At 45.8% G+C, this 23242-nt stretch overlaps 1 long non-coding RNA gene across 1 annotated transcript in view; it reads left to right on the forward strand.

The window, feature by feature from the left end:
- The first annotated feature begins 7552 nt into the window (after nt 1–7552).
- The window catches only part of LOC120399015, a 138787-nt gene continuing 123097 nt past the window's right edge, over nt 7553–23242 (forward strand). Inside the window, exon 1 of the long non-coding RNA XR_005594886.1 lies at nt 7553–8076. This is a non-coding gene — a long non-coding RNA (uncharacterized LOC120399015). The remainder of the gene's footprint in view (nt 8077–23242) is intronic.

A 23242-nucleotide genomic window follows, 5' to 3' on the forward strand; every position in this document is an offset into this window, starting at 1 on the left:
TATAGACTTGTTCTACTTCTGGCTGATGAGTAAAAGCACTTGATGGCCTAAGATGCTCTCTTTCAAAATTGTGCATGCAATGCTGTGCACTTTCTGACAATGTTTGGTTTGGAGCTGGGCAATAGAGGTATGCTCTGACTAACCTATACTAGACACTGTGACTGCAGGTTTACTGCATGGGATCTTGATTTTTCCCTAAGCTTGATTTAGACTTTTCAGAAGAAATTATTTTAGGGTATTTTGGAAATGTAAGGTTGTATTCTCATATCAGGAGGCAGGAATTCTTCCTTCAAACTAGTGAGGACTAGACTGATTAGTTTGACTGACTTGAAAAGGAGAAAGCTGCTGGGGAGCTCAAGGCCTGCTTATGCCTTATGAATGGGAGAGAGAACCTATCTTATAGCAATGCAGGGAAGGCCTAGATGACCCCAGTGGTCCCTTGCAACCTTAGGAATCTAAAATCTGGACTGAAACAAATAGCCCAGGTAGGACTCATTTATTTCTTACCAATAGTGCATACCCCAAACCATCATGAACAGCAACATCAGCAAAAAACTGACTTGCCATTAAATACACCCAAAGGGCCAGATTGTCCACAGCCCATGTCTAGCTTTGGGGGGCAAACATGGGAGGGCACAAGGATGTGCCCAACTGCAATCTCTGTGATCCCCTTTATGCCAGGACAGCTGCAGACTAGAGCTTCTAGTTACATAAAAGAGAGTATGGAGGGGTGGAAGAAAGTAGGGCTATGAGCATGCCACCACTTCCTTTCTTTGCTGGACAGCAGAACTAGCTGGGCATGGAAAGGAGTAGGCACTACACTGTCTGAGAGGGTGGCATAAATTGCTTTCTATTGCAGCGCATTAAATTGAGATTAAGGCGATACTATGGATTTATACCATTGTCGGTGAAATCATTATCTCCCTGCAAAGGGCCATGCAGTTCTATTAGACTACACTTAAATGTTCAATAAGACTGAAGAAAACAACCCCTCAAACTCACCCAATATTGCTGAGTTCCGTCTGGTTTCTAGTCAGGGTTTCATGTGTGTGGATTTAAAAACCCATAAATCAGCAGAGGTTCATTTGAAAAATGGTCCAAGTTTGAAGAAAAGTTCCCAGATATCAGTGAGCCTGGCCTCAGTTGAGTTCTCTCAGCTCAGTTCCAGTATGGTCAAGGAAGATCAATATCTGCTCAGAGAATTGAGCAAAAGGATTTCATTGACTTCATCATATCACATAATAATAAATCCATGCTATATGGAAACAGATGGAGACCCATAACAAAAATACTCATGTAAATTAAATGATTAATGGATGGAAATCTCTCATTGAAAAATGTCTCCTGTAACATAAGGAAAATCTTGGCTGAAGCAACCTTCTGGCTTCTTCTTTGTTTCCGGATCATATGAATTGGCAGAGAATGTCCTAATCTTTGTTCCTACCACCCAATTTGACAACCTGTCCGGAGTCAGAATAACCCTGGCCTCACAGTTTTGCCTAGAGTCTCCTGCTGAGTGTAAAATATGGCTGTTCTGTAATTTGAATAGAGTTTTTTAAATGTCATGAGATGTCACGGTCCATAGAAAGGGAATACAGTGTTCTGCTTGCTGTGAAACAGAAAAAAGCCAACCAAACTGGTTCCTTCCTCCTAAGTACATAGTAACCAATGCACAGTTAAGCCAGAGAGATAAACTTAAAAATCTCATCTTAGTCACAAAGAATATTCTTGACAGATGGGTTTATTCTCCCCTCAGTATGTGCATGTTACTCCCACTACTCTGAGTTTGGTTAATACACTGAGGGGAGAATAGCCTACAACTTCAGTGCAAGGTTAATTGGTTATAGCATCTACCTTGCTGTATTTCTTTGTACTGAATGCTCCAAAGATGTTATACACCTCTGTTGTAGAAATCATGCTGTCCACAAGTTCTCTGAAGTGTTTTGAAAAACTTTATGTGGGAACTTGAAGAGAAGCAACCCATTACTTTTTTGAAACAAAAGCAAAGCTATTTCCTATAACTTTGGCATAGCTATGGGACTTGACTTCTAGAGAGTGCTGGCTCCACAGGGTCACATACCTAAGCATGAAAATAGAGAGGTCAGAGTGGGCTGGTCAATGACAAAGGGATGATGACATAATTGAGAATGAAATACGGTAGCACTTTGCTGATGGCAAATGCGTGCAGCGTCACTCATCCCTAATGCTGCTGTGTGTTCCTACATATTTCCTGTTTTTTCAGGCCCCAGGGCTAGTAGCCATGGTGCCAGAATGAATGTGTGTGAGAGAGCTATGCATGCACCACGGTAGTTTGGGTGACTAGCTACGGCGATAGGCACCTGAATGACATCTCAGCTAGAGAATGATTACGCATTTTCAGGATGGAAATATCACGGGATAGATTCTGGGCCTGGCCCAGCAGCACAAAGGGGGCTGGAAAGATGACTTAACCAGGAGTCCCTCAGAGTGGGGAATCTCCAGCTGGTGATCAGCTCTACATTTTGCTTGGGGTCCAGTGGCACCCTGTCAGTCCTGGGTATCTGAGGAGATCAAAGGTGCCTTAAAACAACCTTTTCCCCCCTGTCCTGGACTATACCAAGCTGAGCTTGGACACAGCCAAGATTCTGGGCCCATAGGTTAATTTTGCTGTCCAATAACTTTGATTCCCACACAGAGGTTCGACTGTGTTGCCTTTTGCTAGTTGGGAAGTGGCATATCATTTTCTGCAGCTTTACCTCTTTAGGCTTAGCCATGATAATAGATATATTTTCCACAGGAAATAAATATGCTGTTTGCTCAAAGCTATTTCAGTCTGCAAACTCAACTGCACTCTGCCCAGTTGCATGATACCTTAACAAACCTAGTGTCCTCTGTTACAACACTTCCTTTATAGGACCTTGTGAGGAGTGTTCACTCCACACCTCACCTGAAAGGGTTAATGAGGCTGCTAGGCCATATCTGAGAGGAATTAGGTGACCTAAGTGATCCCTAACTGAAATGGAGCTCAGCTAAGAAGGAGCAGACAAGGCTGGGTTAAAGCCAGGCAGTTGGTGGTAGAAGGTGGCTGCAGTGAGAAAGCCTGCAGTCACTCTGGGTATTAGAGAGGGAAAGGAGGAAACCCAGTGGAAACCCTGAGGATCCAGGCCCTGAAGGAAGGGTGTGATGTTCCACTCTGGTGTTATCTGGACCAGTGATCTGCTAGGTCACTCCAATCCTTGACTCTGGGAACCAGCCTTACCCTGCTCTGCTGTGAGAACCCCCACTCCTGGGCTGTTCACGCACAGCCTCTGGCATGTAAGCTGCTCCTTGGATTGTGCAGCTGAATGACACTAGCCAATATCTCCAGTCCCAGAAACAACCCTATGAACCTCCATCTTGCAGTGCCCAGTTATGCCCGCTGGACGCTGCAAGCTTATATGAGTTAGTCAATTTAACAAAGAAATTGATATGTACCAGGCTTGTTATCCCAAGAGGCGTCTGTCATGCTTCAAACCAAACGTACTGCTTCAGGTAGAATAAACAAATTTATCAACTACAAAAGATAGATTTTAAGTGATTATAAGTCAAAACATAAGTCAGATTTGGTCAAATGAATTAAAAGCAAAACACATTGTAAGCTGATCTTAACACTTTCAATGCCCTTACAAACTTAGATGCTTCTCACCACAGGCTGGCTGGTTGCTCTTCAGCCAGTCTCTCCCCTTTGATCAGTGCTTCAGTCATTTGGTGTGGTGTCTGTAGATGTAGGTGGAAGAGAGATAGAGCATGGCAAACGTCTCTCCCTTTTATCATGTCCTTTCTTCCCTCTTGGCTTTCCCCCCCCCTTCAAAGTCAGGTGAGCATTATCTGATTGCAGTTCCAAACTGAGCAAAGGAAGAGGGGTGACTCATTCAAGAGTCTAACAGATCCTTTTGTTGTCGCCTGGCCAGTGTCCTTTGTTCCTGTGAGGCTGGGCTGGGTTTGTCCCATATGTGCCCTGATGAGGTGTGAACTGCCTCTCTGTTCTTGGAGAGTTTTTGCATGGGCTTGCTTTAAGCTATGAAGATACATTTTCAGCCTTATAACTATATACATGAAATTATAACCTATAACCTTACTATAACAACCATGCTCAGTGCATCATGAGCCTGAGTTGCAGAGACAGAGGCTGCAGGGTGTGAGAATGAGAGATGGGAAAGGGTGTCAGATCCAGCAGACGTATTCCCCAGAGCAGCTAGGAGGGGGTGCCATAGTGGTGAGTGGACCCCATAACAAGCCTATTATATGGGGGTGATGTGAGAGCCACCGTTTGAGTCTTCAAACCAAGTATCTTGTCTCAGCTGGCCCTGAATAAAACTCTAGCCCTTCATTTCCAGGAAAATTCATACATACGCAAGGAAACTTTGTACAGTGTTCCCAATACAGGATCTAGGCAAAATGGGTGACACCCTAATAACTCTGTGTCCTTTGTACCCATAGCTAATAGTAAACATAAGGTCTGATTAATCCTTAAATGTAAGTTTAAGTAAAAAATGCTTTTACTGTCTCTTCAGTCAATGTTTGTTTTAATGTCATAGCTGGTATGTGAATTCTTCTATTTCTCAGGGAGATTATTAATATAACTGCAGCTGAGCGACAACTTCACTTTTCAGGGTGATTAAATTCTTATAAATGGCTGTAGTTTGTTTCCTGAGCCATTCTGTGTCAAGATGACAAGTTGCTTATTGGTGTAGGAAATCTACACAGCAACACTGAGAATGTTTATTGTGGAAAGGGAACTTTTGCCCTGTGAAGTCACCTCCTACTAGTCACCAGTAGGTTTCTGATATTCTATCACAGGAAATTCCTGGTGGTCCACAAAAGCGGTCCCCTGAGTGCAGCTGCTGTCGGGGGTGGGGGGAAAGTGCTGCACTAAACTGCCAGGTCTGAGGCTCAATGTCCAGTGTGGAACCTAGCACCTGTGCTCTGCAAAATTCAAACTGTGTGCTCTTCAGACAATGTTAAAATGAGCTATACAGGGAGCAAAGGTCAAGTGAGTCTTATTGTACTGCATTTTATGCAAACAAAAAAATGCATTGGAGGATGTGCTTTGTATTCTAACAAGGTACTGTAAGATTATATTTAGGCTTCATGGCTTTGAAGCCCATGGTAACACCACTGTATAATCACAGCTCTTGATGTTAATGAGGAAGTTATAAGGCACTCCATCTAACCAAACAGTGTAGGAAGAATTAGAATTAGAAACCTCTTAAGAGGGCACATGACAGCTTTAAAGGCCTAGGGGCTTAGTTTGATTAGACCATTAGCCTCATTTTCAATACCTGAATATTTCTGCAAAGAAATGAAAAATATCAGATTAGCAATAATTCCTCTCCCCTCAAGTCTCTTTCACATGCTTGTCATCTCCCTGGTAGGTTTCCCAGTGAACTCCCCTCACCTCCACCCCATTGTCCTCTGCATACGTGCCATGGTTTTATACACCATCAGGATAGTTAGTCTTCTGAGGACAGTTGGATGAACCTCTTTCTTGAGGGTGTAATTCTGCAGAGCAGTGAGCCTCTGCTGAGTGGTTATGAGCATCTTTGATTTCCATCAAAGTGAATTGGTAGGGAGTATGCAGAGGACCTTGCATGAGGCACGTAGCACTTCACAGGATCATGCCCTTATTGACTAAAAGTTAGCTGCTGGCTGCTGAGTACCATGAGGCTGTTCTTTCCTTTTAGGGCCTGAGTATGGTGCCTCTGCAGCACTCCAACCCCTGCTGGTTCAGGGAGTGAAAGACTACAGTCTAATAATAGACAACAGCTTTCCAGAGCACTAAAATTCAGCAACCATGCAGGGTCTGCAATTTGATTTTTAACTTGAAAGCACTGATACCTTTATTAGATGTGGAGTCTGGATAAAATAAGAATTGTCTCAAATTTAGCCAATCCCTTTGTAGTGCCCCCTCTCCACCCAGTTCCCTTCTTTAATGCCAATCTGCGTACAGGTTTTGATGGACAGGTCTGGGTTCTTCTGGATCCCCGCCACCCACTCAGCAGGGTGAATCTTCTTTATTTTTCCCTATGAATTTATTTGGCGGTGCCTCCACCCCCTTGCTCCTTCCTGGCAGGGTCACCAGGGCAGCTTGGGAGGAAAATTCTAACCACAGGGTAAACCCCACTTACTTGCCAGATAGTTGGAGATTCCCAAGAAATAACACAAATACATACAATATATTCAACCCAGTAATTATATTAAACAGGAGACAAATATAAGAGGGTAAAACACTATTCTTAGGGTCCCTGGTGCCCATGCTTCTAATACCTGCGACTTTCCCCAGTCATGTGACCTAATGTAGCAAATATAAGATCAGTGTCCCGTTGGTACACGTACTTTGTTGGGGCTCTCGATGATCTATGACCACGATATCTTCTCTGCAGTGGTTTAGCAGTGTGGCTGACTGGGTTCAGTACAGCCCAAAGGAATCACAAGTGGGAGGAGGTGGTAAGTCCCTCCACAGGTTTAATACGCAGCAGGTTATAAAATCTCCACATCTTACTCCCTGGCTTGAAGACACAGTTCAAGGAGTAGGGAGTCCCCAAAACAAGTTCCCTGACTGACTAACTGAAGGATGGTGCACTCACAAACTCCAGGATTTCCCCTCACCACAAAGGGGTGCAGGGCTCAAGGTGCAGATTACACAAGTCCAGACACACTCCCAGCAGGCAGCAGCCTTGGACTAGCAGCCAGAGCAGAGCTGACCATGTGGTGACTGGTCTCACCTAGGGAGCTGGAGGGCTAACTCAGCCTGGCTGGGGAAGTTTCCCAGCAAAACTCTACAAACTGGGAGTCATCAGTGCAGAAGGAAAAGCCTAAGATCTTGCTTTCAGGTCACTAGAGGCCAGTTCTAAGGGGAAACCCTGCATGCAGGCCTGGGACTTACCAGCTCGCCACACTGCGAGTCCTGCCCTTGCCCTGGCTGGCTCCAGTCTCTCAAAAAATGGCTTCTCCCCTTTCCTGAGCAGGGCTGGAAGGGCATCTCACTCCCTATTGGTTGCTGGGCAGACTCTGAGTCTGCCTTGGCTCCCCCTCCCTACCAGGGACACTGTGCCTCTCCCTGACCTGCCAGCAGACAGAGCCTCAGGAGTCTAGGTAATCTCCTTGGGGGTTACACCTATAACATAAATACAAACCAAAATTTCTTCTTATGGTTGAAAAAGTTTGACCTTTTTCTGTCCCTCTTGGTTTTTACAAAAATGTTCAGATTATTTTCATGTTATTTTGGATTGAGATAAAACCTCAAAATAGAGTGATTCTTGCAAAAGGCCCATGTGATGGGGGTGTCCAAACCCTGCACTTAGCAGGAAGGGGTTATTAGGAGCCTTTGTGCTCCATGAAAGCTGCCCCACTTCACCTGGGAGACGTGTCAAGTCCGGAGGGAAGGGCTCAAAGGGGAAAAGCCCAGCTCAGCATAGGACTGATGAGGAAACATTGTGCTGGTGCCTTAAAAGAAGGCCTGGTTAGGATTAGGGCCTGTCCTGGGGCTCCCTGAAAGAAAGGGCTGGGATTAGGATTAGGGCTGGGACCAGAGGCTAACCCAAGATTACTAGACACCAGAGCCTAGCTAGGCCTGGCATGGGACTTTTACAAGTGCCTTGTTCCCTGGGACTAAGGTGTTTTTTCTTTTGGGATCTGCAGAGTGCCCATGGGTGGACAGGCCTAGAGGCAGGCCACAGTAGGAGGTAGCACAGGGAGGAAATGGTGGGTCTGAGCAGACAGACCTTCGCTCTTTATTACAGGGTCCCTGGGCTGGAACCCAGAATAGTGAGAAGGCCTGGGTCCTCTACCAGCCCATTGACAAAAGTGACACCAAGGCCCCATAGATAAGAGCTGGAATGGGCTATTAAGTCTGAAGTCAGGCTGAAGACCTGGTGGGAAGCTGCTGAACTATAATAGCACTTTGTCTACCCAAGAAGGACTGGGACCATATGTCACCCAGCCCGAGGGCTGAGACACAAAAGTAGACCACCACAGGACTGCAGCAGCTGTCAGCATGAGGGGCACCTGAGGAGACCCTGCTACACCGTGGCCTGCCATGAGGGACTGTGCTGCCTAGTAAGTCGCTTTATCACAGCTTTTTTTGTGAGATGTTGAGTTTGATTTTTCTGCTTTGCTATTCTGCAACCTCTCAATGAAGGGAAGGTCTGGAAGTGGGAAAATTACTCTGTGGATGGCATGAGTGGTCATAAGCATTGTGTTACCTTGCAGCATGTTAATGTGAGCCTGCAGCTCTAGAAGGGAAAGTTCCATTTTCAAAAATGACTGGTGCCTGTGTCATTTTTCAAAGGGTGACTTAGGCTCCTAAATCATGTAGGCACTTGAAAATTTTACCCCTTATTTGAAAAGAGTGGCAAATGTAAGGCGGCAGCAGCAGCAGCTGATTCAGCATCCTGCAGTCTCAGCCAAGCCACAATCTACCTCTCCCCTTCCCTCCTCACATACAACTTCCAGGAAAACTTGCAAAAGAAAAGGCATATTAGGGTAGGAGGAGACCTGCATTAAGTTTTTGCACCTCCTATTCAACACAATGCCATACAATATACAGGATGCAAGTATCCCAAGGCACCATACACAATACAACCCAACAAAAGCACCAAAAAAAAAAAAAAGAAAGAAAAAAAAGCTACCACAGCAAAGCTATAAACCAAAACAAACGGAAAACTCTTTAAAAAAATGCTATGTAGGGGAGTGTCCTGAGAGAACTCTTCTTTGTGGAAGGGGTGGTATGGAGATGAGCAGGGATCGTAAGCACTTCAGAACAGGAGCTATTTTCTATTATTGTATTGAACCCATTGGGCTGGAACCTCGCATCAGCCAAGAAGTGTGTCCTGCTGTTGAGGAGTTGGAAACAAAGGTGATCTTTGTGCTGCCCTCAATTCTCTATCTAATCTGCTATGGGCTGGCTCCTCAGTGCAGATTAGAGCAACCTGAAGGCTTTCTCCACCTCCAAGAGGCTATTAAGGCTGCTTGGAAATGACTGAGTCTTGGCCCCCCTATTCCTCAGCCAACCCCCCTCTGTGCTAGCAGCTGGGAGAGGAGTGTGTATGCTGGGAGCTATTATGGCAACTCTATATCACCTGAGGATCCCCTGCTTAGACAGAACAGTGCACCAATGGTGTGGTGTGGTGCAAGGAGGCTGGAACAGCCCCTGTGATCAAGGCCATTGTCAGCATTAAATAAATATACAAAAGCCTGATCAAAGCTTTCTTTCCCTTCATTTATGTATTTCACTGCATTTCCATTAGAGGGTTTTTTTTAAGGTGACCTACCTGGAGCAGAACCCTGCCTGCATTCTGTCCCTCATATAATTTACTGGCAACAGCACTCAAGAAATACAGAAGGCCTGTCTAACCGGCATAAACACCATGTTGGGAGCAGTTAGATGATCTTAAAACTTGACTGGAGAAGTTAAATAGTGGCATCTTAAGGAAGGGTTTATATATGAACAAGAGCAAAAACAACCCAGCAAAGTAGTAGGTGAAGTCTTTAATTGGACTCATTAGATTTTTTTTTTAAAAGGACCAACTTTTGAGAATCTCTCTTTCATTAGGTCATGGCAAAACAGAGGAAGGGCCACTATAAAATATCTTTGCAGGGTGTTGGTTTGAGTTTCAAAATTAAATGAGACCATAAAGAAGTAACAAGGAAAAGTTGGGGTGGGAGGGAAGTTATGGAGTCCTACTTCTCCTTTGGTGTATGTGCAATGGACTACAAACCAGAATTTCTACAGCGGGATATTCATAGTCATATAGTCAGAGCTGTGACTGTCTGTAGTGCAGGAGTTGCATGTGGCAAATCTGGTCATTTTAAGAAGCCTAAGGTGCCTCATTCTGAACCTAATATAGGGGGTATGTAGGAGCATTGGAAGTTTACGCTACATACCAAGTTCAGTCCTAGTCTCACTTTATTGAAATCTATGGATTTACACTAAGTATTTGATCTATTAGGGGTAATTGTAATGACATGAACAAAAAAAGCTGTCATAAGGTGACATGTTATGGGACTGGACAGAAGAAATACAAAATGATCTCTGGGTTCTGTTGGTCAAGGGATCTATTTCACCAAAGGGCAGCATACTGAAATGTATATTTGTACCATCCCCTGTTAGCTTGTGCTAATCAAATAGCAGTTCAGCCATATCTGGATTAAGGCAAGGCCTATTTTTGTCTGTCCAAGTTTAAGGGTAAGGACAAGTATTTTTGCATAAAAATGAAAGCCCAAATCATAGCATGTGGTTTGCATCACATGAGTAATATGAAATTACTGCAAAAAACCGTGTATGGAATCCAAATTGGTCTTCAAGCTTCTCTGTTGGCAGCATGGTATTTTCTATGCACAGATAAACTAGTGGCTACTGCAGAGCTCAAACAATCAACAACAATACATGGAAATTAATAAATGTATTTATTGGGAGAGGTCACCAGTGAAACAGGAAAATCAGTCTCCCAGCTTCCAAGAGAAGTGTTCAAAGATCAGCTCCTTTAGTTCAAGCCAGTAGAATTGTTCATTTCCCTGCCCCCCAGTAACAAAGAAAGGTAGTTCATGTTGCTATTTAGGTCAACAGTATTAACTATTAAGTACACCTGTCTTGTAACTTGCTGCTTCTATGGTTGAATGTTGCAGCTACAGCAGTGTCAAATCCATCCATAATGTGGTGTAGGCATTTGTGATGTGTTCATCATTAATATCTTGGCACCACCATTTTTTTTTCTGAAGGGAAACTGCACTAAAGCTGTATTGTATGCATGTGTTATTTCACCCCATTACAGAATAACAGTTGGAAGGAAAGTACAGTACCTACCAGTAATTTTGCCATCATTCTTACACAGCTGAAGCTGCTTGCAGTGAGTTGGATTTAGTGAAGCTCTGTTGGTAGTAGAGAAGATCTTGAACTAAAACACCACAGGTGAAATCTTGGCTCCAGATTGAAGTTCAGTGGGATCAGGATTACACTACAGATCTGATCTTAGTGGAAGTTTGGATCTGGAGCCAAACTTTATGGCTGTTTCCATTTCTATAGTAGACTAAACTAAACTAAGCACCCAGATCTGATAGTGGGCTCCCACTAACTGTAGACAAGTTTGGGTCCAAATCAGAATTGTGCATCTTTTGCCCATCTGTGATGGGATGTGTATCCCACACAGGTGATGAAAGGGTTAACATAGGCCTTAGAGACCAGTTAACCTACCTGGCTGCCCCTGGGGGGAGAGGGGGCAGGCATAATTAAAGATGCAGCCTGGCTGGGGAGCAGCTGGGTTATGTTATAAAGGAAGAAATCTGCTAGACTACAAGGGGGTTGCAAGGAGAGAAGGTAAAAACTCTGCAATCACTCTCTTAGAACTGAAGTGAGAGATCTGTGAGGAACAGGCAGGCTCCTGCAGCGGGAGGAAAAAGTCCAGGAAAGATACAGGATTGGAGCAAGCCTGTGGCTGACTCTAACATAAGGGAGGAGCCCTTGGAGGTGGTGATAGTTACAAAGAGCTCAGGGAGGAGTTGGGAGAAAAAGACCCAAGGAAAGTCTAATGGTAGGAAGGACTCCAGGGAAGCAGCAGCCAGGTGTCTGACGGAACAGACCTTGGCTGCTAATCCTAAAGTCCTGGGACTGGAACCCAGTATAGAGGGTGGGCTTGGGTTCCCCTTGAAGAACGTGGTGTGAAGCCCCCTTTGACACAAGGGGATAAGAATGATTTAAACTCCTGAGAAAAGTGACCCCAACAAAATGGAGAGGCATAGAAGTATCCAATATGGTTCCCTTGTTTTTATTAACTTCAGGTGGCTTAAGCATAGCAACAGGGTATCTAAAATAATCAATTTGTTGTGATATAATAACTCGTTGTGCAAAGTTGTTTTCTTAATTTTCTGAAAAGGGATACTGCTTTCATTGGGTTCTTTTAAAACTTTTTGCTGGATGGTTGAGCTGTACAATTTTACTAAACTAATCATTAATTACTTAAGTTTAAACCTTTAAAGATTTCTACTGGAAGTATATTAAAAGAGCCACCACAGCATTTTATCAGTAGGATGAACCAAAATAATGAGCAGAGACTCTAAACTGGCTCTTTAGTCTTAGGTTACTGACTTATTGAAAGGTAAGCAGGTCACAGGTCAAATCTGGGCCTACCAAACTTGACAGTCTTAAAAACAAGTAACCTTACAAATGAGGAGGGCATGATTAGTAAAATGTATTTTTCCCTGCTGGGTGGTCCTATAATAACCAACCGAGGGTTGTCAAGTTCCTTTGTCTTTTCAGCACTTGTGTGCATGTCGAATCATCCTTTTGCTCCATTCTTGGATATTTGAGTAGCTTGTCTGTTCATAAGGATGAAGAAGATAAGCAGAGTGTGGTGACTGCACAGTGCACATGTGTATCCTTGTGGACCAAACAGAACTGGGAGGTTTAGTCTAAAATGTACTGACTTTGATAGTGTCTTTTTATTAAAAGAGAAAAAAATGTTGGACTCCCTACAATGACTCCTCCATTTACTAGCTTGAGAATCAAAAGCCTCCTGATTGCACTTGAATCTAGAGTTTCTCATGTAACCGTACAATACTGCCTGTAACTCCCACCAAGATATCAAATATGCGTTCATGGCTCAGTGATTTTCAAACCATGATCTGTGGTCTGTAAACAGTTTGATAACCAAGCAACAGGGACCACAGGGTGAGGGGGAAAGTGATCAGTACAAGGATTGCTCTCACATAGTGGTCCATAGAATGAAAAAGTTGTAGCTATCCATTGAGCTATTTTACCTCTGTCTGAGGGTTTAAAACTAAATAGCACTAACATGCCAGGTCAAAGTCTAGAAGTTAACTTCATGAACATTATCAGAGGGGTAGCCGTGTTAGTCTGGATCCGACGAAGTGGGATTCACCCACGAAAGCTCATGCTCCAATACGTCTGTTAGTCTATAAGGTGCCACAGGACTCTTTGCTGCTTTCATGTACCTTATTATTAATTATTTGTATTGTCATAGCCCACTAGAGCAGTGGTTTTCAGACTGTGAGTCGCAACACAGTACTGGGTTGCGGAATGTAAGGCACTGGGTTGCAGCGGCTCTTGTCAGCATGTTAAAAGGCCCATCGGCGGTGCTGCCCGGCTAAGGCAGGCTAGTCCCTACCTGTTCTGACACCGTGCTGCACTCCAGAAGCAGGAACCGGCCAATGGGAGCTGGGGGTGGGCAGTGCCTGCGGACGAGAGCCGCGCAGAGCCACTTGCGTGCCTCCACCTAGGAGCCGGACCTACTGCTGGCTGCTTCCGGGGTGCAGCACTGTCCGCAGTGCCAGGACAGGCAGAAAGTCTGCCTTAGTACCCTGTTCTGCCACCGACCAGGAACCGCCCAAGGTAAGCTACGCAACTTCAGCTATATGAATAATGTGAACCTGTGCCCCAATCCCCTGCCCCAACTCTGAGCCCCTTCCTGCACCCCAAACAACTCATTGTCAGCCCAACCCAAGAGCCTGCACCCCCAGCCCAGAGCCCTGCCCCCCTCCCACACCCCAGCCCCCCATAACACCCTCCTATATCCATAACCCCTCATTCCTGGCCTCACCCTGCAGCCCTCACCCCTACATCCCAACCCTCTGCCTAGCTGTGAGCCCCACCAACACTCCAAACCCCTCATCCCCAGCCCCGTTGGGTTGTGGGCATCAACAAGTTTCCTCAACTGGGTCGCCAGAAAAAAAGTTTGAAAAACACTGTAGTAGAGTGCTCCCTCAACCGGCTTGTGAGTCAGTATGTATCAATTCAAGCAATGTAGTCTAGGTGCAATTGTATCAATTTTTCTGTGACCTGGAATTCAAGGTAAACACTTAGGAGAAATCCCAGGACAGCTCAGCGTTACAGTATCAACTACACACTCATGCAGTCTCAGATACAATAGTACTAAGGCTGAAAGAAGGAAGCTTGTGTCTGAATTAGTACAAGAAGCTTTTCAGCACAGGGAATTAACAGAGACAATTTATTTCCCTAAAATGGTTTGTTTCCTGACTAATGTCCTGACACACTGCTCTGAAAATACACCATTCTGTGGCTTACTGTACCCCAAGGGATTTCTGAATCTCTCCCATTACTGCTTCAGCACTGAGGGCATGTCGACACTTACCTCCGGAGTGATTGATCCAGCAGGGGTCAATTTATCACATCTAGTGAAGACGTGATAAATCAACTGCCAACCGCTCTCCCATCGACTCCGGTACTCCACAGGAGTGAGAGGCGCAGGCGGATTCGACGGGGGAGCGTCAGCAGTCAACTTACCACAGTGAAGACACCGCGCTGAGTAGCTCTAAGTATGTTGACTTCAGCGACGTTATTCATATAGCTGAAGTTGCGTAACTTAGATTGTCCCCCAGCCCCAGTATAGACCAGGCCTCAGTTATTGCCAGCAGTGTCAACAATAGTTGGAGACTGCGTTTAAACTGAGTGCCAGCTTTTTACACTGTGTTTTCTAACTTGTTTAGACCAGGTCTAGCTGACAGGGCAGTGAAAATGCTGGCAGCCTGGCCAGACCAACACTCCAGCCATTGCTAGCATTGGTGATACTATCCTGGTGCTAGAGTAACAGTGGGTGAATTTCTTCTATGCAAAAATGATTGAATGATGTTTGGGTTTCTAAAAGGCTTAGTAAAAATGTTAATTTAATGAATGTACATTAGTTGACCTTTTTCCATTAATGCATTGTAACCGATCCTGCTGCAGGCTGTCCCTTTGAGTATGGTGGTACACCTGCCATTATGTGTCTGACAGTGAGCTAGGTGTCTCCAAGCATGGGGTACAAGTACTGTCGTTGCTCCAAGCACTAGGTTCTTCAGGGTCTAGCTCCTGGTGGGTTCCTAAAAAACAAATGCACACTTCAGATAATGCTTCTTTACTAGAGCTGCCAGAAACAAACAGTGAAATTATCCTAGGCATAGCATCTTTAACAATTCCCAGCTACAAGAGAGAAACAACACTTCCTAAGTGCAAGCCAGTATGAAGGTAATCTGGTCTCATTGTGACCCCTTTGTTCTGCTTGCAGCCATTAGCGGTCCCCTCCCAACAACAGGGTGTTTTTGGCCCACTTTCCAGGTCCTCCAGACCCAGCTTTCCTGGTGCCAGCTCCCCAGTAATCCTTCCTAGGCTTCAGCCTCCAGCCTGCTGCTTTCTCTCTCACAGCCAGGTCCCCTCTGACCTCAGGTGGTTCTTTCCTTTCCTGTGCCAGAAGGATTTACAGATCCCTTTGCTGGCTGGATGTTAAACTGAGTGGTAACAGTTGAGCCAGCAGGTTGATGGCCATAAAATGCTTTGTTTTACCTGTACTTTAAAACGGATGGTATTTGTGAAGAGCTGACAATGTGTGTGGTGATCTACCAAACAGAGAGGGAGACCTAGTCTCTCTTCTGTGGAGCTGACAGTTCTCTACAGTCTACACCATGTGCTATTAGTTACATTCTGAAATGGGTTGAAAGTAGTGAGAGTGTGTAGTTGAAAGTGTGCCCCATAGAATTAAAAAATAAAACAAACAAAAAATAAACCCAAAAAAGTTTTCCAAGACCCGGCCCTATGGCCAACCTGTACGTGGAGAACTTGCAGGAACTGGCTCTAAAATTTACATCTCTGGTAATCTAAATTGAATTTGTATGTGTGAATTGTGTTGAAAGATAGCCAGCTGTCTGACATGCATGCACAGATTCCGGACTCTGTGTGGGGAAAAATTGCTGCAGGTGCAAATATAGGGTGAGATACCACCTGGCCTTTAGGCACGAGTGCTGTGGGGGAATGTCTTTACTCCACTCCCACCCTCCAGTTTGTTCAGACCACATAAAAGCCAAGCACAGTTGCAGTCCCTGTGCTCAAAAGATACAAGAGTTGTTTCATCCCTATTCCTCTGAGTGTGCATGGCATGCCAAAGTGAGAGATTCATCTGTGGAGAAGAACAGATGCATAGCGGGAAGTAGTGATATAGGGGTGTGTTTCCAATGTGTACTCAAAAGCTCAGAGAGGCATTCTACCCTTGGTCCTCCCCCAGGGAAGTGTACTTCTGTACATTACCCCCTTCCTCTTGGCAATATGTAACAGGCATGAAGTGGCCTTTTAAATACCCAGCTGAGAGTCCTCTGAAAACATAGCCCAGTGTTTGCGACCAATGGAACATCTTATTACAATATTATTTATATCTTGTGGTAGTGCCTTGAATCCCTAATTGTGGACCAGGACCCCAAACACAGAACAAAAGTTATATTGCACTCATCACCATATTATCTGAACACCTTTCAGTAGTGCATGAGGCAACATGACTAACATCTGTGTGGTTTTTTTCTCATCCTCCCGCCAGCGGGAGAAGTGTGTGCCATAGAATGTCTTGTTTGGATAGGTTTTCTTTATATGTACACACACACACTAGTTGTTACTATGTGTTGGTGCTAGAGAAGGCAACGTCAAAGAAATGCACCTTGCATTTAAGCAGAAGTGATGAGGGCTGTGATAGTCCTTAGTTCCTGTCATTCCACCGTCTCCAATTCCCAAGAAAGCTCAGTCTCCCTATAATGATGGGCACTCACCCCTGGAGCATCCCCTGGTGTATCCCCTGGTGTCCTAGTGTGGAACTACAATTATGTCTCTGCTTCAGTCTCCTCTAGTGGGCTTTCAAAAAGCTCGGTGAGGCTTGTATACAATGAATGATGTCCCATCAGGGGTCTCGTTTATTTGATCAACCACGAAACATTACATGGAAACTAGTCACTTTCTGCTGTAAGATCCTATGGTGGGGCGACGACTCACAGGCATGGCCCCTCCTGCTGGTCATCTTCGGAATTAGCTCTTTCCAGTCTGGAGCGCCCACTGCAGGCTAGTGTCTCACCAGCCGCTGGCCCTGTGTCCCTCCCAGCCCCTGCTGCCCTTTGCCCAAGGGTTCTGCCCACCATAGCTACCCACTGTCTCTGGGTCTCCCCTCCCAGAGGAAACCCCAACCCCCTATCCCCACCTTGCCTCACTGCCAGTCATCTAGCCCCTGCTCCCTGGGGCAGATTGCGGTTTGTAAACCACTCATTAGCAAGGGGGGGTTGGACCAGCTACCTCTGCCTAGATCTGGGCTACCCCTCTGCAGCCCCAGTACCCTCTGTAGGCCCTTAGCTTGGCCTGCAGCCTGAGGCTTTGCTAGGCTGGAGCTCCTCAGCTCCCTCTGCCCTTCCCCAACACTGCTCCACCCTAGGTACCCTCCTCAGCTTCCCAGGCAGCCAGGTCCTTCTCTCTCTGAGAAGCTAGAGAGAGTGTGTCCCAGGATCTGGCCCTCAGCCCTCCTATAGGGCTAGCCTGATTGGGGCGTGACCCCACCTGTGGCTAGTTCCCCCAATCAGCCTAGCTTTTCCAGCCACAGCCCTCTCCAGGGCTGCTTTAACCCCTTCAGGGCTGGAGCAGGGTGACCACTCCTCTACACACCCTCCTCAAGAATGCATGGGGAGGGGAAATCCCTATCCAGCATCCCTCGCAGCTGGGCCTGCAGGTAATCCTTCTCCTGCCGCAGGATCTCCACTATATGGAGCCACCTGCTTCCCTCTACCAATGTCTGGGCCCCACTGTAGCCCTCTCAGCTCCTGTGTGGTTTCCCCTCTCTGTTTAAGATCCCACCGTAGCCTTCCTGGATCCCGTGTGGGTTCCCTGGTTCAGCTGGGGCCTTCTTGCCCCAGACAGTTCTGGGTTTGGGGCTCCAGCCTGTCCCTCCAACCTGGTCAGGCTCAGGCTGGGCCCCTTGTTCAGCGCTCCCCCTCCTTCTCAGGGGGAAGTGCCTTTTTACATGGCCCCTAGTGTGGCAGTGGAAGCACCCCCTGCACCCTCCCTTTGTCATGGCCCTCCCATGGTTTGTACGTGGCTTTGCCCTCACTTCAGGGCTAGCCTGGACCCTGCAAGTCCCTGCGGGCACTCCCTCCGTAGGTGCCCAGGCTCCTTGCAGGCCCAACAACTTTGGAGCCCCCCCTGTTGACTTCACAGGGGGCACTCTCCCTGTTCCTGCTTTTTCTGGGTGGGGCCTGTGCTCTGTCCCAGTAGGGACACCTCCTTTTATAATGTCCCAGTCGCCCACAGTTTTTAGGCCCTTCCTACCTGGAGAGCTTCATAGTCTCTCTTCTCTGGAGCTTTCTTTCTTTGGGTTCTGGAGGCTGTTCCTCTCACTGGGAGCTTCTGCTCTCCAGGAAGACACCAGTGGCAGTAGCTCCTTGCTCAAGTCCCCTCAGGGGCTCTCTCCCCAGGAGCTTCCTCTCTGTGTTCTGCCTGAGACCTAATACCCCTTTTAAAGGCCCATGGTGTTCCTTACCTAAAAAACTACTGCCCAGTTACTTAGCCAATTAACTATTCACAGGTGGATCTGCATTGGCTCATTCTCCCTAGCCGAGCATGTCACAGGGAGGCTGGGTGTCTGGGCCAGCCCCCGTGGTGCTCCTGCATGAACAAGCACTACTCTTACTGGAGAGAGTTTCATTGTGCCAGAAGAGCAAAGTTGGGGACCATGATCCTCATCATGGAGCTTTACTCGATGTCTTAGGTATCCTGGGCCCAGGCCATTGAACACTTTTAAGATAAGGACCAAGACCTTGAGGACCAATTCCATATTCTATGTCACACTAGTGAAGAGAACAGAGAACTTGTCTGATGAACTGACGATAGACTGTGTTGCTGAGGAGATTCACTGCAGTGTTCTGTACTAGTTGGAATTTCATAAGGGCTGAAGTTTTCATGCCCAGGTGTATAGCATTGCAGTAGTCCAGATGGTGACAAAGGCATGAATAACAGAGGCCAGATCATCATCCACCAAGGTAGGGTGGAAGCTACTAGCCAACTGGAGAGGATAGAATAGAATATCAGGGTTGGAAGGGACCTCAGGAGGTCATCTAGTCCAACCCCCTGCTCAAAGCAGGACCAATTCCCAACTAAATCATCCCAGCCAGGGCTTTGTCAAGCTTGACCTTAAAAACCTCTAAGGAAGTTGCAAAAAGTGTACAATCTAAGTATAAGATAAAAGACAGGCAGATATAGACAGCTGGCCGAGCACAAGGAAATAATGGAACTGTATTGGTCAGAGGTACCATCACATCTTTGTGCAGAAGATTGGTGGTAGTGGAAAGCTTCCTGTCTTGAATGTAAGTAACCAGAGGTTCAAAATTTCCAGCTAATCTCTTCTAAGGAAGGATGGGCCAGTGGCTTGGGTGCTAACTTGGGTTTCAGGAGAACAGGCTTCAGTCCTAGACTTCTGTATGACCTTGTTCGCAAAATCTCTTTGTACTTCAGCCCCTAATCTATAGAATGGGGTTAATAGCACTTCACAGGGGAGTGTGAGGACAACATTTAAAAAAGTCTGAGGCACTCAGATATCATGGCGATGGGGAGCCAGATAAGTATCCAAGGCTGCTAAAATGCAGACATTTTTGCTCACAAAGTTGTGCTCTCTGATCTCTACCTTATTCAGCTCATAAATGTGCAGAACAGTCAAATGAGTACTTAAAACTGCATTAACAGACCAGGATTCCAATAAACCCCCATTAAGAGATTACATACATAGCTGGGGAAATAATCATCTCCATTTGTCCCTTAGAGCCATATCTGCTGGTAGGGCAAATACTAGCCAGAATAGATTAGCGGCTGAGTCATAAAGTCACTATCTTGTAATTCTAAACATGCCTTATCAGGTGATTCAGAAAAAAATTAGAAACAGACTATAAATAATAATTGAATGAAATGTTTGACCACAGGTATCATGAAGGTGAAAAGTATTTCATAAATCCTGGAGAGAGGCAAGGGTCATCTCCTGTGTAGCCACCTAATGTGGGTCTCTATAGGAAGGAAGGTGCTTAGCTGGAGTGGAGCTAAGAAGATCGGTATGCTGAGAATGTCTGAATGTAATCCAAGTATAACCCAAGATTAGTTGATTGATTACTACTGAGAAGCAAGTGTAGAGTTTCTGCCTTTTGTCTCTCTTCATCCAAACATTTTAAATACTCATCTTGATTAGAGATGGGACCAAACTATAACTCCGAATATCAACAAACTTGAGAGGGTTGGGTACAAAACCTAGATCCCAATTGCATAACGGGACCTTCTCCTTACACTAGCTTGGTTCACAACCCTCTATTCAAACATCCCAGTATTTGTGGGTTCTCAAAACCTAGACCTGAATTGGGATTGAAATTTGAGGATAAGAGCCTCTCATTATATTAGGCTGGATCAGAACCCCAATTGGAAGAACCAATATTTGTGGGTCTACAAAACCCAGATCCAAATTTTGTAACTTAGTTTGGGCCTACCTCCAGTCTTAAGCAGTGCTTGTATTTCCAACTTAAACGTAAGCTAACAAATCCACTTCTCTTTCTACTTTAGTATTGCCGCACATATGGCACATAGGATGGATGTCATCCTGTTCTAAGACTCTCTGATAGCAGATCACTTGGGCTTCTACTTAGAAACAGTAAACAATGCAATGGTCTTCTTTATTGCTGCTATAGTGATGTTTATTCTTGCTGGTAACAAAGAGACAATTCACTATTACAAGTTTTTACACCATTCTAGAATTCATCTCTCTTAAAGCTACACCGTGGAACTGAATTCTTTGCAGTTTTGTATGTTGATAATTAACCTATAGAATTCAGTGGCTAAGAATAACAAAATCTCTCTTGTAACCTTACATTACCAAAGTAGGCTAGTCTATTTTTAAGACATTTCTTCAGGTTGTGGCTTATAAGCTTAATGTTTACATGGTAGCAACAACTAAAATCTATCTACTGGTGTTTGAACAGTGTTCATTGTATGTTGCTGTATCAGTTACAAAATGATCTCATCTAACAAAAATGTCATTTATGAAGATAGGAATTCTTTACATCCAATCCAAGGGAGAGCGGAAGAAAACTTTTGGCACATCTCTACAACCCAATTGACCAGGACGGCTTACAACTATCTGGGTCTGGTTCAGTGAAAGGTGACCTACAAAGCAGAAAAAAATTGGAGGTGTTCTGTTTTTAAAGTGTAGAAAAAAAGACCTGACATTTTTTCTCATGTACATTTTCCTCCCCTCTGCTTGTTTTTCATATTGAAGACAAGACCTGATCTTCTAATCGGAGTCTTGCAGGAACCAGTGAAGCAATGCCACATAAGAGTGAAAGTTGAGCAGCTGAAGGGAAAGGAGTTCTAGAATCACTGTTTGAAATTTTTTTGGGGTGTGTTGACTGTTGGTTTGTTAAAATCTGTGTAACTTAAATAGGTAATGACTATTCTGAAGAAAGGATGTCAGATGTAACACCCGTCTCCTCTATTAAAGGGTAAAAGCACAAATACACATTCTCTGTGTGAGTGGCACAGCATCAAACTCCTAGCCTGGGGGAGAAGGGGAGGGGGTCAAAGAGGTCTTAAGCAATTTTGTGCCCTAATGATATTCAGCTGATCTGTGGCCCCAGGGGTAATTCAGACACTTGTGGGGAACCTATGACAGCATTGCCTGGAACTTCTGTAGCACTTTTGTGCTGTGACCTCTGCCTCCGCTGTGCGCTTCCTGCCCTCCTACAGCATGTCTGGTATACTATGGCTTGCCAGGAGGTCTTCAGAAGGTAGCCTTATGATTGCTGGACTCATTTCTTGTCCTGGGGAGATCCAGGCCTTCAGAGCCCCTTTATGCTGCTCTATCTTAGATTTCACTAATTATCTAGTGTAAACTCCTCAGGCACTAATACACCCTTAACATGGAGTCACAGTACTTCAGGATGTCTTGCCACCCAGTTAAGCACACCTTTGTGATATGGTCCCTTACATCACAAATCACAGCAGTATTCAGGTTACTTTCAGCCCTAATGGGCCAGTCACCCCATGTCAATTGCACTTCAGATCTCATACCAGTGACAAAACTTGTAGCCAATCCTGTAACTAACTATTGTGATAAAGTTCCTCCTCTATCTTGGTAGGTCCTGTGCTTATTGGCAGATTTGTTCACCTTGGAAATTCACCATGTGGGTCTAGGAACAGCCCAGAGACCTTCCCCTCTGGTAGAACCCACAGTTCAGGTCAATTCCTCCTGTGTCTGATCAGGAGTTGGGAGGTTTGGGGGGAACCCAGGCCTGCCCTCTACTCTGGGTTCCAGCCCAGGAGCCTGTGGATTGCAGCCATCTGGAGTACCTCCTGGAACAGCTGTGCAACAGCTACAACTCCCTGGGCTACTTCCCCATGGCCTCCTCCCAACACCTTCTTTATCCTCACCAGACAACCTTTCTCCTGGTGTCTGATAATGCTTGTACTCTTCAATCCTCCAGCAATACACCATCCCACTGTCAGTTCCTAGTGCCTCTTGCTCCCAGCTCCTCACATGCACGCTATAAACTGCAGTGAGGTCCTTTTTAAACTCAGGTGCCCTGATTAGCCAGCCTGTCCTAATTGATTCTAGCAGTTTCTTCTCAATTGGCTCCAGGTGTCCTAATTAGCCTGCCTGCCTTAATTGGTTCCAGCAAGTTCCTGCTTGTTCTAGAACTGCCCCTGTTATCTTACCCAGGGAACAAGGGTGCTCCTTTTCTTTCCCTTCCCTTGGCTTTATCCTCCCTCCCTGCTGCATTCGGCTGGTGGGCCCCCTTTTCCTCTGCCTTGTCTACTGCCCTGTTCTTGCAGCTGCTTGCCCCTTTTCCCTTTCCCACCTGTCCCCCTTCTACTGACCTGTTTGCTCTGGTTTGCCCTGTTTTGTTTTTTGGTCTTGATTAGTTTGTTTGCCCTGCCCTTGTCCCGTAGTGCAGGTGTGGTTGCCAGCCCCATTTCCCCCTCTTTGGTTTGGTTGGTTTTGAACCCACCCTGTTCTTCGTTCCATGCCTGAGGCACAGCTGATTTGGCCTCCCCTTCATTCTGCCCACTTGCTTCTTGCCCTCCCTCCTGGTCTGCCCTTATTGCCTGCGTGCCCATGTTCCGCTGTTGGCGTTTGGGATTCCTTTCTCTCCCCCCCACTTCCCCCCCCATTGATTCCTTCACTGATGCACACTCCCCCATGATGTCTTAGTTCTCCCTTCCTTTCCTTAGTGCAGCTGGGGGAGCCGGTTTTCCTCATCTGGTGCTGGGAGTTGTATCCCTTGTCTCTCTGTCCTTTTCTGTGGGTGCCCCTCCACCCTGCTTTCAGCCTAGAGGGTGGGGTGTGGTAGCTGTTTTCCCTCCTCCCTTCCCTTCCCCTCGCCCTTTATTTCCCCCGTTGTCTTTCCCCGCCCTAGTGGCTGTCCAACTCCTTCCTTTCCTGTGGTG

Source organism: Mauremys reevesii, linkage group 2, assembly GCF_016161935.1.
Source record: "Mauremys reevesii isolate NIE-2019 linkage group 2, ASM1616193v1, whole genome shotgun sequence".
In the NCBI taxonomy this organism is placed as follows: Eukaryota; Metazoa; Chordata; order Testudines; family Geoemydidae; genus Mauremys; species Mauremys reevesii.